The following is a 17,585-nucleotide window of genomic DNA, read 5'->3' on the forward strand; positions in this document are numbered from 1 at the left end:
TATGTACATATGTTAGCCATTTTATTTACATTTATGTCACTGTGCCTATAGGTTATAAACAGTTCTGGTGGTTGGTATTTCCTATTAAGTAGTAATGTTTTGAACTGTACTTACAGGTTGCGTAGACAGTTTCTTACATATTACGCTCCTGTTGCATTTTTGGTGTTGTTCTTCTTCCTATGAGCGCCAATTTGCTGTTTTTTTCCGTATTCCACAGCACTATGCACTGAACGCTTGTTTTAATGCAATGTTTTGGTTTCTGTTGCCAACTGTCAAATGTTTTTGCCAAAGATCGAATATTACTGCCAACCTTATGAGTGTAACTATTGAAGTATCTGTGGTATGTTCGTGTATGCATTTGTGTGTGTGTGTGTGTGTGTGTGTGTGTGTGTGTGTGTGTTTTTTTTTTTTTTTATTGTATTAATTTATTTATTTTTGTTTTTGTCCTGTGTATGTGTGTGTGTGTGTGTGTGTGTGTGTGTGTGTGTGTGTGTGTGTGTTTTTTTTTTTTGGTGTCGTATTAATTTAATTTTATTGTATTAATTTATTTATTTTTGTTTTTGTCCTGTGTATGTGTGTGTGTGTGTGTGTGTGTGTGTTTTGGTGTGATATATATTTTTTTGTGCTGTGTGTGTGTGTGTGTCTGTCTGTATTTTGGTGTTATGTAATTTTTTTGGGAGGGGGGCTGTGTGTGTGTGTGTGTGTGTGTGTGTGTGTATTTTGGTGTTTTATATATATATATATATATATATATATATATATGTTATCATTTCCTTTATTAAGTGTAGTAGGGAGCCTGTGCTGATGTGTGTGTGTTCATTTATCACATGTTTGTTTTCTGCTATGGCTTTCTGGATGTGGAAGTTTTCTTGCATATGTATAAGATGTTTGTCGTGGTCGCTTATTCTCATTATTTTCATTTCTTGTTCCATGTTTGTAGGATGATGGTTGTGGTGTTTTAAATGCTCTGCAAATGTGGAATGGTTTGTTTCATACTTCCAACATCTGATATGTTCTTTGTATCTTGTTTCAAAATTCCTGCATGTCATGCCTATGTATACTGCATCACAACTTTGACATTCAAGTTTATATATTCCTGATTGTTGGAATTTGTCCCTCTTGGTAGCTGGCTGGCTTCGGTGTGATTGAAGGGTTTGCCCAGGTTTATATGCTATTTTGAAGCCCTGTCTCTTTAGGATGTTTGCAACTCTGTGTGTTAGTTTATGTGTGTAGGTCATGGTGTACCATCTGGTTCTTTTCTGTATGGTGTTGTCATTGTGTGTGTTTGTTGAGTGTGTTTGTAAGTTTTCAGCTTGTGAGCTCTTTTGTATTGTGGAAATGTTGTGTTTTTTTTTGTGTTTTTATTTTTTGATTGAGCCTGTGTACCACATGTGTGTCATACCCATTGTTCCTAGCTATTTGTATGATAGTGTTCATTTCTTGTTCATAGTTTCTCTTGCTGAGTGGGATTCTGTTTAATCTATGTAACATGTGTCTTAGTGCTGCAAGTTTCTGGCTTTGGGGGTGGTTGGATGTGGAATCTATTATTGTGTCCGTGGCTGTTGGTTTTCTAAAGATGTTAAATGTATGTTTTCCATTTTCTTTTTTAATTGTAATGTCAAGAAAATTTATTTGATTTTCTTTTTCTTTTTCAAGTGTGAATTTTATGTTCTTATGAGCTTTGTTTATTTCTGAATGGAGTTCATCTATTTTTTCACTTGGCTCATCTACGAGACAAATAATATCTTCCACGTATCTGTGCCAATATATGATTTTGAAACTTTCATTTGTGGTTATCTTATCAAATATCTGATTTTCAAGGTGACTGATGAAAATGTTTGCTAGTGTTCCTGATATTGGGGATCCCATGGGCAGTCCATCAGTTTGTAGATAATATTCTTCCTCAAACTGAAAGTAGTTTTGTTCAGTTGTCAGTCTGAGCATATCTGTTATTTCTTTTATTGCGTCTGTGGTGAGGTTGCTGTGGGATGAGAGATTTTGTTCTATGATTTCTATTGTTTCTGTGATACGGATGGAGGTATACATATTTTCTATATCGAATGAAATCAGTGATGCTGTGTGTGGTACCTGTATGTTCTCTATTAGGTTTCCTGTGTTTATCACTGTTCTGTTGTTTTCTACTTTATAGTGTTTTGTAACTAACTTTTGGAGGTGTTTGGCTATGCGGTATGTTGGGGCTTTCTTGAAGTTGATAACAGGTCTCATTGGCATTCCGTCTTTATGTACTTTTGGTTGACTGCGGAGTGTTGGTGCTTGTGGGTTTTTCTGTGTTAAGTAGTATTTCTGTTTGTCTGTGAGTGTGTGTTCAATGATTTTCAGTGTTCGTTTCACATTTGTCTGGAATCGTGTAGTTGGATCTGACTTCAGTTTTTGTATTGCGTTGGTGTTTATGTATAATGATTCAAATGTCTCTGAGCACTATGGGACTTAACTTCTGAGGTCATCAGTCCCCTAGAACGTAGAACTACTTAAACCTAACTAACCTAAGGACATCACACACATCCATGCCCGAGGCAGGATTCGAACCTGCGACCGTAGCGGTCACGCGGTTCCAGACTAGCGCCTACAACCGCTCGGCCATGACCATATAATCTACAGCATTCTTCTGTACCACCACATTTCAAAAGACGAGTCTCTCCTTGCCTAAAGTGTTCACCGTTTATGTTTCATTTCCATACACGGCTGCACTTCAGTCAAGTACTTCAAAAAAGTCTTCCTAACATATAAATCCATATTCGATGTTAACAAGTTTCTCTTCTTCAGAAACGCTTTTCTTACCATTGCCAGTCTACATTTTATATCGTCTCTACTTCGTCTATCATCATTTCTTTTGCTGCCCAAATAACAAAAGTCATCTACTACTATAAGTGTCATGTTTTCATGTAATTCCGTCGGCATCGCCTCATTTAATTCTATTTCGTTCAGCTGCTCTGCCAAGTCCTTTGCTGCACCTGACAGAATTACAGAGTCATCGCCAAATCTCAAAGGTTGTATTTCTTCTCCCTTAGCCTTAATGCGTGCTATCAATTTTTCTTTGGTTTCCTTTATTGCGTGCTCAAAGTACAGACTGAATAACAAGGGAGGTGCGCTGCAACCCTTTCTCACTTCCTTCTCTATCACTTCTTCCCTTTCCTGCCCTGAACTCTTACGACACCCATCTAATTTCTGTACAAATTTATAAATAGTCTTTCAGTCCCTGTATTTTACCCCTGGTACCTTCAGAATTTAGAGTAGTGTATTCCACTCAACATTGTCAAAAGCTTTCTCTGAGTCTACAAATGTTATAAACGTAGGTTTGCCTTTCCTTAAGCTGTGTTCTAAGGTAAGCCGCAGGGTTAGTAATACCTGCGTGTTCCTACATTTCTCTGGAATCAAAACTGATCTGGTCCAAGGACGGCTTCTACTAAGAATTCCATTCTTTTTTCGGGAATTCGTGTCAGAATTTTGCAAACATGAACTGATAGTTCAGTAATATTCACACCTGACAACTCTTGTTTTCATTGGAATTGGAATTAGTATATTCTTCTCTCACACCAATGGAAGAGTTTTGCCACGGCTGGCTCTCCAAAGGCTATCAGTAGCTCTGACAGAATGTCGTCTATTCGCGATTTGTTTCGACTTAGGTGTTTTACTCCTCAGCCAAATTCCTCTCGCAATATCTTATCTCGTATCTCATCTTCATCCACATCCTCTTCCATTCCGTAATACTGCCTTCAAGTTTCTCTCTCACCCTATATAAATCCTCCAGCTTTCAATTCTCCCCGACTTTGCTTAGAACTGGTCCCTTACAATTAACACAAAGAAGTACTTTCCTGATTAAAGCAAGGTACACTTCTGAGAGTTAGGCAAAAATAATTATGGCAGACTACGGAGTGGGTAACAAGTATTGGTTGTGTGGGTGAGTACATACACTACTGGCCATTAAACTTGCTACACAACGAAGATGACGTGCTACAGACGCGAAATTTAACCGACAGGAAGAAGATGCTGTGACATGCAAATGATTAGCTTTTCGGAGCATTCACACAAGGTTGGCGCCGGTGGCGACACCTACAACATGCTAACATGAGGATAGTTTCCAACCGATTCCTCATACACAAACAGCAGATGACCAGCGTTGCCTGGTGGAACATTGTTGTGATGCCTCGTGTAAGGAGGAGAAATGCGTACCATCACGTTTCCGACTTTGATAAAGGTCGGATTATAGCCTATCGCGATTCTGGTTTATCGTATCGCGACATTGCTGCTCGCGTTGGTCGAAATCCATTGACTGTCAGCAGAATATGGAATGAGTGGGTTCAGGAGGGTAATACGGAACGCCGTGCTGAAACCCAACGGCCTTGTATCACTAACAGTCCAGATGACAGGCATCTTATTCGCGCGAATGCAACGGATCGTGGAGCCACGTCTCGATCCCTGAGTCGACAGATGAGGACGTTGGCAAGACAACAATCACCTGCACAAACAGTTCGACGAGGTTTGCAGCAGCACGGACTATCAGCTCGGAGACCATGGCTGCGGTTACCCTTGACGCTGCATCACAGACAGGAGCGCCTGCGATGGTATACTCATCGACGAACCTGGGTGCACGAATCGCAAAACGTATTTTTTTCGGATTAATCCAGGTTCTGTTTACAGCACCATGATGGTCACATCCGCGTTTGGCGACGTCGCGGTGAACGCACACTGGAAGCGTGTATTCGTCATCGTCATACTTGCGTATCGCCCGGCGTGAGGGTATGAGGTGCCATTGGTTACACGTCTCGGTCACCTCTTGTTCGTATTGAAGGCACTTTGAATAGTGGACGTTACATTTCAGATGTGTTACGACCCGGGGCTCTATCCTTCATTCGATGCCTGCGAAATCCTAGATTTCAGGAGGATAATGCACGACCGCATGTTGCAGGTCCTGTACGGGCCTTTCTGGATACAGAAAATGTTCGACTGCTGCCCTGGCCAGCACGTTCTCCAGATCTCTCACCAATTGAAAACATCTGGTCAATGGTGCCCGAGCAACTGGCTCGTCACAATACGTCAGTCACTACTCTTGATGAACTGTGGTATCGTATTGAAGCTGCATGGGCATCTGTGCCTGTACACGCCATCCTAGCTCTGTTTGACTCAATGCCCAGGCGTATCAAGGCCGTTATTACGGCCAGAGGTGGTTGTTCTGGGTACTGATTTGTCAGGATCTATGCACGCAAATTGCGTGAAAATGTAATCACATGTCAGTTCTAGTGTAATACATATGTCCAATGAATACCCGTTTATCATCTGCATTTCTTCTTGGTGTAGCAATTTTAATGGCCAGTAGTGTATAATATTAAACGCTGCCTGAACCGTACTGAAACAAGAAAGGACGCGCCAAAGTGCTGGGTAAGAGCTCGCGGCACGGTTGCAGCGAGGGGAGCGCAAGACGAGCCTTACGCGGAATGTGATGCGAGCGCAGAGCGACAGCCGGCCCGGGGTGGACGCCGGACGCGTCGCGACGCCACGCTGGGCGGCGTCGGCGGCGTGCGGCCAAGTATGCGCGCTATGCGGGCGCCGGCTATTTTTACGGCGCCGCCTCGCGCCGCGCCGAGCCGAGCCGCGCCGCGACGGCGTCTGCCGCTGCGGCAGCCGCAGGCGCTTCACCCCGCGCTGTCGCCCGAGCCCGCGGCCGCGGCGACCACGTGCGGACCCGGCCCCCACTACGCTCCCCGCTCACCACCAGCCGACATCTCGCCTCCAAGGGCGTTCCCACCACACTCTGCTCCTTACCTTCTTTAGCTTCCTTCTTCATTTCGGGCGACGGTGCTGCTTTAAGACGCTCCTACAATCACGTACCACCGATGGCCCAAACTATAACTTCCCATCGGGCGGCCTGTATCACCGGTGGTTCCAGCAGCCAGAAATACACTACCGTATGAAGTACTACTAATCAACCAACGACAACTAACAGCTGTGAATACAAGTTTGTGTGGCCCTCGAATGAGAGAGCTTTTTGAACAAATGAGGTATCACCGAATTAGTAATTAATGTACTGTAAAATTATTTAACACGATCTGTCGATGTTATGGAAAAACTGAATTTCAAAATAGAAGAGGATCAAGTAGGTAAAAAGACGAGGGGTACTACAAATCCTTGGGTAACAGAAGAATTACTGAATTTAAATGTTGAAAGGAGAAAATATAAAAATGCAGTAAATGAAGGCAAAATGGCTAAGCAGGCATGGCTAGAGAACAAATGTAAGGATGTAGAGGCTTATCTCACTAGGGTAAGATAGATACTGCCTACAGGAAAATTAAAGAGACCTTTGGAGAAAAGAGAACCACTTGTATGAATATCAAGAGCTCGTATGGGAACTCAGTTCTAAGCAAAGAAGGGAAAGCAGAAAGGTGAAAGGAGTATATAGAGCGTCTATACAAGGGCAATGGACTTGAGGACAATATTATGGAAATGGAAAAGGATGTAGATGAAATGGGAAATATGATACTGCGTGAAGAGTTTGACAGAGCACTGAAAGACCTGAGTTGAAACACGGGCTCGGGAGTAGACAACATTCCATTAGAACTACTGATAGCCTTGGGAGAGCCAGTCCTGACAAAACTCTACCATCTGGAGAGCAAGATATATGAGACAGGCGAAATACCTTCAGACTTCAAGAATAATATAATAATTCCAATCCCAAAGAAAGCAGGTGTTGACAAATGTGAAAATTACCGAACTATCAGTTTAATAAGCCACGGCTGCAAAATAATCACACGAATTCTTTACAGACGAATGGAAAAACTGGTAGAAGCCGACCTCGGGGAAGATCAGTTTGGATTCCGTAGAAACGTTGGACCACGTGAGGCAATACTGACCCTACGACTTATCTTAGAAAATAGATTAAGGAAAGGCAAACCTACGTTTCTAGCACTTGTAGACTTAGAGAAAGCTTTTGACAATGTTGGCTGGACTACTCTCTTTCAAAATCTGAAGGTGGCAGCGGTAAAATACAGGGAGCGAAAGGCTATTTACAATTTGTACAGAAACCAGATGGCAGTTTTAAAAGTCGAGGGGCATGAAAGGGAAGCAGGAAGCAGTGGTTGGGAAGGGAGTGAGACAGGGTTGTAGCCTATTCCCGATGTTATTCACTCTGTATATTGAGCAAGCAGTAAAGGAAACAAAAGAAAAATTCGGAGTAGGAATTAAAATCCATGGAGAAGAATTAAAAACCTTGCGGTTCGCCGATGACATTGTAATTTTGTCGGACACAGCAATGGACCTGGAAGAGCAGCTGAACGGAATGGATAGTGTCTTGAGAGGAGGATATAAGATGAACATCAACAAAAGCAAAAGAAGGATAATGGAATGTAGTCGAATTAAATCGGGTGATGCTGCCAGAATTAGATTAGGAAATGAGACGCTTAAAGTAGTAAATGAGTTTTGCTATTTGGGGAGCAAAATAACTGATGATGGGCGAAATAGAGAGGATATAAAATGTAGAGTGGCAATGGCAAGGAAAGCGTTTCTGAAGAAGAGAAATTTGTTAACATCGAGTATAGATTTAAGTGTCAGGAAGTCATTTCTAGAAGTATTTGTATGGAGTGTAACCATGTATGGAAGTGAAACATGGACGGTAAATAGTTTGGACAAGAAGAGAATAGAAGCTTTCGAAATGTGATGCTACAGAAGAAAGCTGTTGATTAGATGGGTAGATCATATAACTAATGAGGTGGTACTGAATAGGATTGGGGAGAAGAGAAGATTGTGGCACAACTTGACTAGAAGAAGGGATCGGTTGGTAGGACATGTTCTGAGGCATCAAGGGGTCACCAATTTAGTATTGGAGGGCAGCGTGGGGGGTAGAAATCGTAGAGGGAGACCAAGAGATGAATACGCTAAGCAGATTCAGAAGGATGTTAGTTGCAGTAGGTATTGGGAAATGAAGAAGCTTGCACAGGATAAAGTAGCATGGAGAGCTGCATCTAACCAGTCTCAGGACTGAAGACCACAACAACAACATGTCAGTTTATTAAAATACCGGGGACATTTAATAAGTAATGCGACAAATTTTTTTTCTCGGCCAATTTCGGTTGAAAAAGTGAGAAATTTGTTGTGGGATATCACGGAACAGTCATGGGTTCATGAATTTCCAGTAGGTGGCGGCACTGTACGTAGGCTTCTAAATGTCGTCCGAGGTGCGTTCGAAGCAGAGAGCTCTCACTGAATTTCTTCTGGAGGAAAACCAGAGCATCGCAGATATTCAGAGTTGTTTGCAGAATGTCTACGGACACCAGGCAGTGAACAAAAGCATGGTGAGTAATTGGACGAGGCGCATGTCATCATCGCCAATCTGTCCGATCTCCCGAGTACCGGTCAGGCCGCACACAGCTGTAACTGCTGCAATGCTGGAAGCAGCGAACACTGGGCGTATTCGTCGTCAAAAAAATGCAATCTGGACTATATGGAGGAAGTGTAATGTCCGGGCATTTATTTCCAAGGCTGTTTCGACTACGCTGCAATTCTTTCGGTGGGAAGTCGAAAACATACTCCACAAATGGTTCATATGGCTCTGAGCACTATCTGACTTAACATCTCAGGTCATCAGTCCCCTAGAACTTGGAACTACTTAAGCCTAACTAACCTAAGGACATCACACACATCCATGCCCGAGGCAGAATTCGAACCCGCGACCGTAGCGGTCTCGCGGTTCCAGACTGAAGCGCCTAGAACCGCTCGGCCACATACTCCACACAGTCCCGATCTCTCCCCATGCGATTTCCAAATTTCTGGAGCCTTGAAAAAAGGCATTCGTATCCATCGATTTGCTTCTGACGAAGAAATGCACACCTGCCTACAATCATGGTTCCGCAGCCAATGGCTAACATTTTTCCATGAAGCCACTGGCCGTTTTGCCTAAGAGTGGGATGCACGTGTTAAGAGTTAGGGCGATTGCTATGGAAATAACGAACAGTATATTTACTTGTTTTCAATTTGTCGGCCCCTTATACTTAATAAAGTGGAGTAGATGCAAATGTAGGGACGAGTCAAGACGTGCCACTCGTCATACAAGCAAGCTGGGAAAAGGCAAGAGTGGTTATCAACGTGATACAGAAGTTTACCAGTAACAGTGACAACAGAAAGACAGACTTCAAAAATGATGTTCAAATGTGTATTCAAAATGGTTCAAATGGCTCTGAGCACTATGGGACTTAACATCTGTGGTCATCAGTCCCCTAGAACTTAGATCTACTTAAACCTAACTAACCTAAGGACATCACACACATCCATGCCCGAGGCAGGATTCGAACCTGCGACCGTAGCAGTCGCGCGGTTCCGGACTGAGCGCCTAGAACCGCTAGACCACCGCGGCCGGCCAAATGTGTGTGAAATCTTATGGGACTTAACTGCTAAGGTTATCAGTCCCTAAGATTACACACTACTTAACCGAAATTATTCTAAGGACAAACACACGCACCCATGCCCGAGGGAGGACTCGAACCTCCGCCGGGATCAGCCGCACAGTCCATGACTGCAGCGCCCTAGACCGCTCGGCAAATCCCGCCCGTCAAGACAGACTTCAATTGATGTGTATGCCCCTAAAGAAGGCAAACACGATGTACATGTATCGAAGAGCTTGGAAAAATATCGAGCAACTACAATGAAATCGACCTAGAAATCTTTTCGTGGATTCTAAATTTATGAGTAATATATAACATAAGATAATATTCAGGGCGCGTTTGAAGAAAATCTTAAAAATTTACCTTTTTTGTACATTTAATGAACGGTAATAACTAGTAATTTCATTGGGGAGGTACATGTGATACATTATTTATCTTTATAATCCCCAAATTACTCTTTATCCAGAAGCAACAAATGTATCAAGCAAATGACGTTTAGCTAACAGGGCGATAGTAACCAGCAATATTGCCTTTTTTGTAACTTTATTCGTTACGAAGGTATGCATAGCAGTAAGTCTGTGTAAGTAGTTCCTTTTTTTTATTATTATTATTTGGTTGTCCACCTCTTCTCCTCAAGACCTGTCATAAATCGCACCGTGTACCGATCACACAAACACGACGTCATTAAAAACATGACACAAAACAGACTGACACTCTTGCACTAGCATACAGTGCAGGTATGCTGGTGGGAACACAAAGAAAGCTGGTACAGTCTGCGTGCCGACTCGCCGCCCTGTCCAGCGAAGTAACTTTGCGCCTGTAAGTGCACGGAGCGAACGATGTTTAACCGTCCAATCGTGGCAGAGGGTACTACGTCATCAGCAGGCTGTCGCGCGCACGTCGGCTGCTAAGCATTCTTGTATGAAACACCTGCTCCTTAGTTGATGCCGAAGAGGTTATCACGATGCATCAGTGGCCAACAACTGGTTTACGCAGACTACCCGTAACTATGATGTCGTCTCTCCAACCATCAACTTCTGTCGCGATTTCGGTGCGTTCATGTAACCTAGTTCGTTGTTAGTAAAACAAACGGAATGGAATGTCAGCAAATGACTTTTTTCTCTACGCTTCAATTGGCTGAGAAACATATGTTACAGATCACTGAACTGTAGAAATAAGATCCTTTGGTAAGTTTTAGACCCAACTGGTCGTAAGTGGCAACACACTGGGTTCTAGCGTTCTTCACGATTGGAACATAAGTGATTATTTGTTTTCGTCTGACTTGTTGTTCCTTGAGAGACATGTCATCAGTGGCAAGTTCTGAGTAATGAGTAATACTCTTCTTTCGTTATTGTATTAAGTTCTGTAATACCAGCTTTTTTTTTTTTTTTTTAAGGAAGCCAAATCTAAATTCACTAACATGCTAATGCAATTGCGACTGAACCCGAATTCATAGTCTATAATTAAAACAAACAACTGAGGTCAAGACAGGTCAATAGCTTATGAATTGCTTTGTTGTTGGTATAAAAATAAATGTGTAATTTCTTCACACATGGTGTTACATACCTACAAAATTTCTCCTTTCATCAGATATCGCTAACCATTTAAAAAATTATTCCATTGTAAATATCAATAGGTACTTCTACTGCGATGTATAGATATGAAAGTATCGCATATAGCCCACTTGCCAAAATATTTTGCTGTACTACCATTTGCCAATAGATCGTTTCGAAATTTTGAACTGCTTATTAAATATAATTGATGTTACGAACAACTCACTATCGCCGTATTGTTTGCACACACCGGCAGAAGCGAGTGTACTATATAAAATCAATTTTCTTGAAATTAGGGGTAGATACAGAAATCCTCCCAAGTTTAAAGGAATACTCAATATATTTGCTACATTTCGCATGCAGCAGTGTATGACCTAAAATGCAAAAAAATGTAAATTCACAGCGACTGGTATTTTTCATTGCATATTTGACTTTTGTGCAGTGGGGTACGTAATACCGAAATATCAGCTAACTATAACCAGTAACGAAAAGAGAGGCAGCTCATCATGAAGCTGATGTATCAAGCTATACGTAATGAAATAATCAAAAGTTTTCACGTAGTAATTCCTGCAAAATCGGTCGAGAAAGACCGTACAGCATCCGATGTGCGCATCCTCCATTCTGCCGGTGTAGATAATCTGTCACCTGCAGCGCCAAAGTGGGCAAAGAACGTTTCATTCATTCCAGACAGACAGGCAGCGCGTGTCCGTGTTGCCACTGTCTGCTGCCCCACAAGGTGACTCGGGGTATTCCTCGCTCTGCTTCAAGACGCCTCACGCTGGCTTCCGCCACGCGGGTAACCTGCGTTCTTTGTGTCCACACCCTTACGTAACGTGCCCACTTGCAAGAGTTGTCCGTAAACAAATGTCAACACAAGGAAATTTCACACGGTCATTCGGTCAGCCGTCTCCAGTTGAAGGTTTGTGTGAGCACGGTGTAGTACAACAGTAAAGAGAAGACAGAAGAACAAAGATACCGGATACCTCCACTGTATGCTAGTGGAGAAATGTCAAAGTCAGTTTTGTGTTACGTTTTTAATAATGTCATATTTACGTGAACCGTGCACTGTACGTTTCTGGACAGGTTTTGAAGAGAGGACGTGGACTAGTTAATATCCCCCTGGTAGCTGAACAACATTTGCTCGACTGATTTTTCATTTTGCTTCGAGATAAAACACAATTGGAGTGGTCAAAAAAATGTGACACTACGTATATACAGGTATACCAACATACGTGGTCAGCATGAGGCTGGCAAACAGTCATTTAGTATATTATAGTAAATATAATATATGGTCATTTATAAATGTATATAGACGCTTCGACATACGTTCTAACAGCATAATATTCCAAAAAGAAACTTGCGCTAAATGGAACAAGCAGAAATACAACATATCATAGAAACAGAAGAGTGCTATCTATTTACTAACGGAACAAAATATTAAGATTTATTTCAGAGCAGATTAATTGGAACGCCTACAAGCACAAGATTGCATTGCACAAAAGGGAGGAGATGAAAGGTTTTAATATCACAAATTGAAACAGCCAATTCTGAGAGCCAAGGCATTATATAAACTATTTCTGAATACCGTACAAATGGTTGGAAACATATGAAGAATCACAGATCTGTGTAAAGTTAAAAGAGTCCACAAAGACGCTTGCGGGTGATACGTTACTAACACAGAAATGATAGTCTCAAACGACAAAGCTCTTAAGGCGTTTGACGAATCAGAAAGATAATCAATTCAAAACGAAACTGGAGAAAACATAAAACTTTATGGTATGACGAAAACATACGAGTTAACAATAAAATAGCAGAACAAATGAAATACTTCGAATTTGTTGGCTGTAAAATAAATGCTATTTTGAAAGAGACATGCACATTGTAGTGAATAATTTTAGTCACATTTACCGAACCGTTGGCAATAACTGAAAAGTAACACTCTTGAGACATACCTGATTGAAGTTTTTCAAAGTATTGCTCTGCCCAAATTTATATGAAATGACTCTTGAGTGATGAACAAAAACTTAAAAATTCGTATCCGGAATGCGGAAATGAGGCTTTCAGTATCATGTGGCGTAAAATAAGTATGAAACAAAATTGTTAGTATCGGAAATATAAGTTACAAGAAAAATCTGCGAAGACTGGATCCAGAAAGATTACCAGTCAAATGCGTAACAGCAAAAAGTAAAACCCTAAAACGAGACTCTGAAAGACCAAGGAAACGATGGGAATTGAAAGACGCAATAAATATCCTAAAACAGGAAGCGGTGAAGAAGAAGAAAAAGACCATCTCATGAACGTCGCCGCAGTGCTCTTTACCCGCTGTTCGGCAGCGGGCACACGCCAAACAATAAATACAGTACATACTAGTGCGCCCACAGACGGGTCGTGCTGAGGGGTGATTAGATAAATTTGTGCAGTTGATTTACAAAGGAAAGGGGGAATTTTAACGCGTGCGTGACGATGGTATCGCGCCGGCCGCGTGTACGAAAGAGAGCGCAGCGGCCGAGATAGGCCGCGCTGGCGGTGCGGGAAAGCACCTGGCACGGACTCGCACCTGCGTCACTGCCGCGTGTGACGTCACAGCCGCGCCGGTACTCGAGTCGAGCAAACAAACTGCGTGCCACGCGCCCGCCCCTGTATACGGCAAAACTGACGCCCCCATTTCACTTAACCCTTCAGAAAATGTTGGTGAAAACATTAACCCATTCTTCCCAGTGTTTCGTACACTCAACACAAAGTTTTCAGTAATATATATTTTTTCTCGAAGTCTTTGTCCGTCAAATATAAAAAGCACAGGCAGAGAACATGTGAATGCCTTTTAACATACGCTTGATGAGTTTTGTATAATAAGGTTATTTTGACTGTGTTGAAAATAACTTCATGTTACGTGCACTCAACAACGGTAAGAAGTGGATTAATAAGCCACGACAACATAAATCAATTGCAAAAAGTTATTTCCATAATCGAATTTTTTTCTGAAGAGTTGTGCAATTTTCCATTCATAATCCTCACATTGTCAATAAGGTCAATAAGAAGTACTCCTGAACTGTCCTAATTTCAGTTGTAACGTATAGCTTGCTTCGTGCACAGTTTGAAGCAGACGTTCATTCAATGTCTTCTTCAGCATTGTTACACCATCCACAATTAGGAGCAATGTGTTCTAAGACCAAAAACTTACTACATGTACGGTACCGGTGTTTAGTTTTCCTATCATTGGATCTGTGTATCGCGCCGCTGCTTGTAGGGGCAGTTTCACTGAAATTTGTATTATATTTCCTTTGCAGCTTCAGCTGATGATTTATATCCCTTACATGGCAGACGCTTTATCCATCTGAGTCACCGAGGGCACAGAGGATAGTGCGACTGCTGGGATTTATCACTTGCACGTCCTCCGTGAGACCCATATTCACAACTTAATGTCCACACACTACATTCGTAGTGCCCCTGCCATTATACCCATTACTCGCGGCACACAATCCACCGAGTCCCGTAAGAGTTCAGGCAATTCGTGTGCATCCGCACTGAAGGAGGTCAAATCAGCCGGTTAGGCTTAACGATATGAAGGCGGCATCTGTTCTTTCGGACATGTCCGAAAGAACAGATACCATTTTCATATAGTTAAGGCTAACCGGCCATTGACCTCCTCCTCCTCCTGTGCGGATCCACACGCATTGCCCGAACTCTTAAGGGACTCGGTGGATTGTGTGCCGCGAGTAATGGGTATAATGGCAGGGGCACTACGAATGTAGTGTGTGGACATTAAGTTGTGAATATGGGTCTCACGGGGGACGTGCAGGGGATAAATCCCTGCAGTCGCACTATCCTCTGTACCCTCGGTGGCTCAGATGGACAGAGCGTCTGCCATGTAAGCAGGAGATCCCGGGTTCGAGTCCCGGTCGGGGCAGACACTTACAACTGTCCCCGTTGGTGTATATCAACGCCTGTCAGTAGCTAATGGTATTGATTTAATTGTAATTTCATTGTAGAGAGCTACAAGGGCACCAATGGTATCTTCATTCAGAGGAATTTGTAGCAGCGCTTCACCCGCCAAACTCTTGACACCCGCGTTCCATTCCTTGTTCCCGACTCAGTTTTAGACTGTAACAAATGTAGGTTCTGTTTTTAGTTCTGTGGTGAAGACTGAATATTGGGAAATATTGCACGACAAACTAAAAGTTCTACACCGTTACACCATTACAAAATACCAAATCTTGGATAAATGTATTGTTTTGGTATAAGTTCACAAAAATTGATGTATCTTCGATTAATAGCCACATAAACACGCTTACACGAGAATAGAGCGAACTGGTTACTAAGACAGACGAGCAATATTAATACGGAAGATTTGATCATCTTCTGCAGCTCGTTCTCTCAAGTCATTTCTACCGTCCATAAAGTAATTTTCTGTAGAAATTTATGCTATCAGACAGCAGTGCACATTAATGTGTGATGGCATGCGTGTATCCGATTCTTTTTAGAAAGGATATTCGGTCAGAATATTCAAGGAAATAAGGGAAAGAAGGGCGAGATCAAAGTGGATAGAGCGTTATCATGAAGTGTAAGTAGGCTATTTAGGTTTTTATGTTGGTAACGTCACGTAGCGCTCTGTATGAAAATCACTGGCTGTGCTGTGTGCAGTCTGTGGCTTTTAATAGGTATACTTTTTAATATTTTAAAACCCACAGGCTGCACACTGCACAGTCAGTGATTTTCATACAGAGCGCTACGTGACTTTACCAACATAAAAACCTAAATAGCCTACTTAGAAAAGCTAAATAGGAGAATAACAGACGTGAGTGCTACGAAGCGAGGGAAGTGAAACGAATAAATGTCAGGTGCCAACGAACACTTGTACGTCGCCTTCGTATAAATGCGAAACATGAGGTGACGGATTTGTGATCTTAATCAAGTCAGTCAGTAACATACATGTGGCTTCCATACGACGACGCCAACGTCAAATGCGAACGGTATCCCCAGAAGTGCATTTCGTTGCATTTAGGCATATTACTGAGAGAGAGAGAAATGGTATGTAACGTAGTTTTTCACCTGGCAGGCTGGACTTCTAACAACATGAGCCGCACTATCTCTCTCGGAGTGGATTTTTCTCTTTCGTTTTGCGTCTTTATCATTGCCCAGGCAACCGTCAAACCGGATATCAAGTAATACGCGGCTGGAGGCAAAACACTTTATTTCTGCTTGTAAAATACGTCTCTCCTGTGAGAATTGTTTTTGTATGAAAAGATAAGTTGGAGCGTGGTTCCAATTGTAGTACAAGTTGTGTCTCCTCCGATAGCATATTGGGTGAAAATGGTTTAAATGGCTCTGAGCACTATAGGACTTAACATCTGAGGCCATCAGTCCCCTAGAACTTAGAACTACTTAAACCTAACTAACCTAAAGACATCACACGCATCCATGCCCGAGGCAGGATTCAACCCTGCGACCGTAGCAGTCGCGCGGTTCCGGACTGAAGCGCCTAGAACCGCTCGGCTACCAAGCCGGCCATATTGGATGAACTGCTATCTACGCTTGAAGACGAAAAGAGCACATAATCTTCAAAGGAACACTCTTGTAAAGCACTCGCTTGTACAAACCGTGTTTCCTGTCGATGACACAATCTTAAGGTTGTTTCAGACTATGAACCTGAAAGTTTCCAACTTTCACCTTAAAAACTCGAAAGACGCACCACAAAGCATCTTGCTTATTACTGGCCTCATCTTTCCTCACAGAAACGTTCTAAGATGGACAGATAAACTACGCATGTGAGGATGCCAAGTTAAGGGCAACGAGGAAGTAAACATTTCTTGGGATTGTAGACATTCACACACGTTGCATACGTGTTGATTATAAATTCCTACGGTATATTACTGAGTCGGTAAGACAGTAACCCCATGTGCAGCGACTTTTATCGTGCTTTCTTGAGCGTGTAGTGGTAGCCCCGCGGGTATGAAAGCACGGAGCGTTAGAGCCCACGACTGTCCGCGCTCTGTCACGCAGACAGCGGCCGGCCCGCGGTCCGAAGGCCACGCTCCAAGCGCGGGCGTCTCGTCAGAAGAGGAGATAACGCCCCCTTCCCTCCGCGCCACAGTGGCGGCTGGCCAGGTCCTGGAGCTCGACAGGTGCTGGCCGCTTTATGACCGCGTCCTCTCGTAACACGATACCATCACATCACCAACGTCGTTAGTTTCTCACGCTCCACGAAAATTTTAACTCAAGAATTAGTCGCCAGGGAAACAAGAAATAGAAAAATAAAGTGTTAACTCTGCTTCCTTTCTCGTCCAAAGAATGTCAATGTGCTACATTATGGCATGATTATCGTAACAGAAAAACATTACAACAATCGACGCACTCCTTACAACGTTGCTGTCGGGCGAGGTGGTGCAGTTAATTACCACAAAAGGATGGCATTCGGGAGGAACGAAATTCATAAAATCGTCTAGTCGTTGCCCCTAAATCTGTTAACGTAAACACTGCACCGGTTCCTATGAGAAGCCCAAGGCCGACATACAGGATTATTCTAAATTATTTACGTAAACTTAACAGTAAATAATTTCGAAGATATCGACTACTATCCGGGAGCTCTTCAAACCTTGCGCTGTGTCCTCAAGTTTCAATCGTGCGCCTCCAGATGTCGCTCCAT

The 17,585-nt window shown here is 42.7% G+C and overlaps 1 protein-coding gene and 1 non-coding gene across 4 annotated transcripts in view; one reads left to right on the forward strand and one right to left on the reverse strand.

Moving 5' to 3' along the window:
- LOC124614399 (transcriptional coactivator YAP1) overlaps positions 1 to 17,585 on the reverse strand; it is a 353,914-nt gene that overhangs the window by 183,297 nt on the left and 153,032 nt on the right. The window lies entirely within an intron of this gene.
- Trnat-ugu lies at positions 14,776 to 14,849 on the forward strand. Its single transcript has one exon. It is a non-coding gene; the product is annotated as a tRNA-Thr (tRNA).

This window comes from Schistocerca americana, chromosome 1 (genome assembly GCF_021461395.2).
Source record: "Schistocerca americana isolate TAMUIC-IGC-003095 chromosome 1, iqSchAmer2.1, whole genome shotgun sequence".
Taxonomy (NCBI): Eukaryota; Metazoa; Arthropoda; class Insecta; order Orthoptera; family Acrididae; genus Schistocerca; species Schistocerca americana.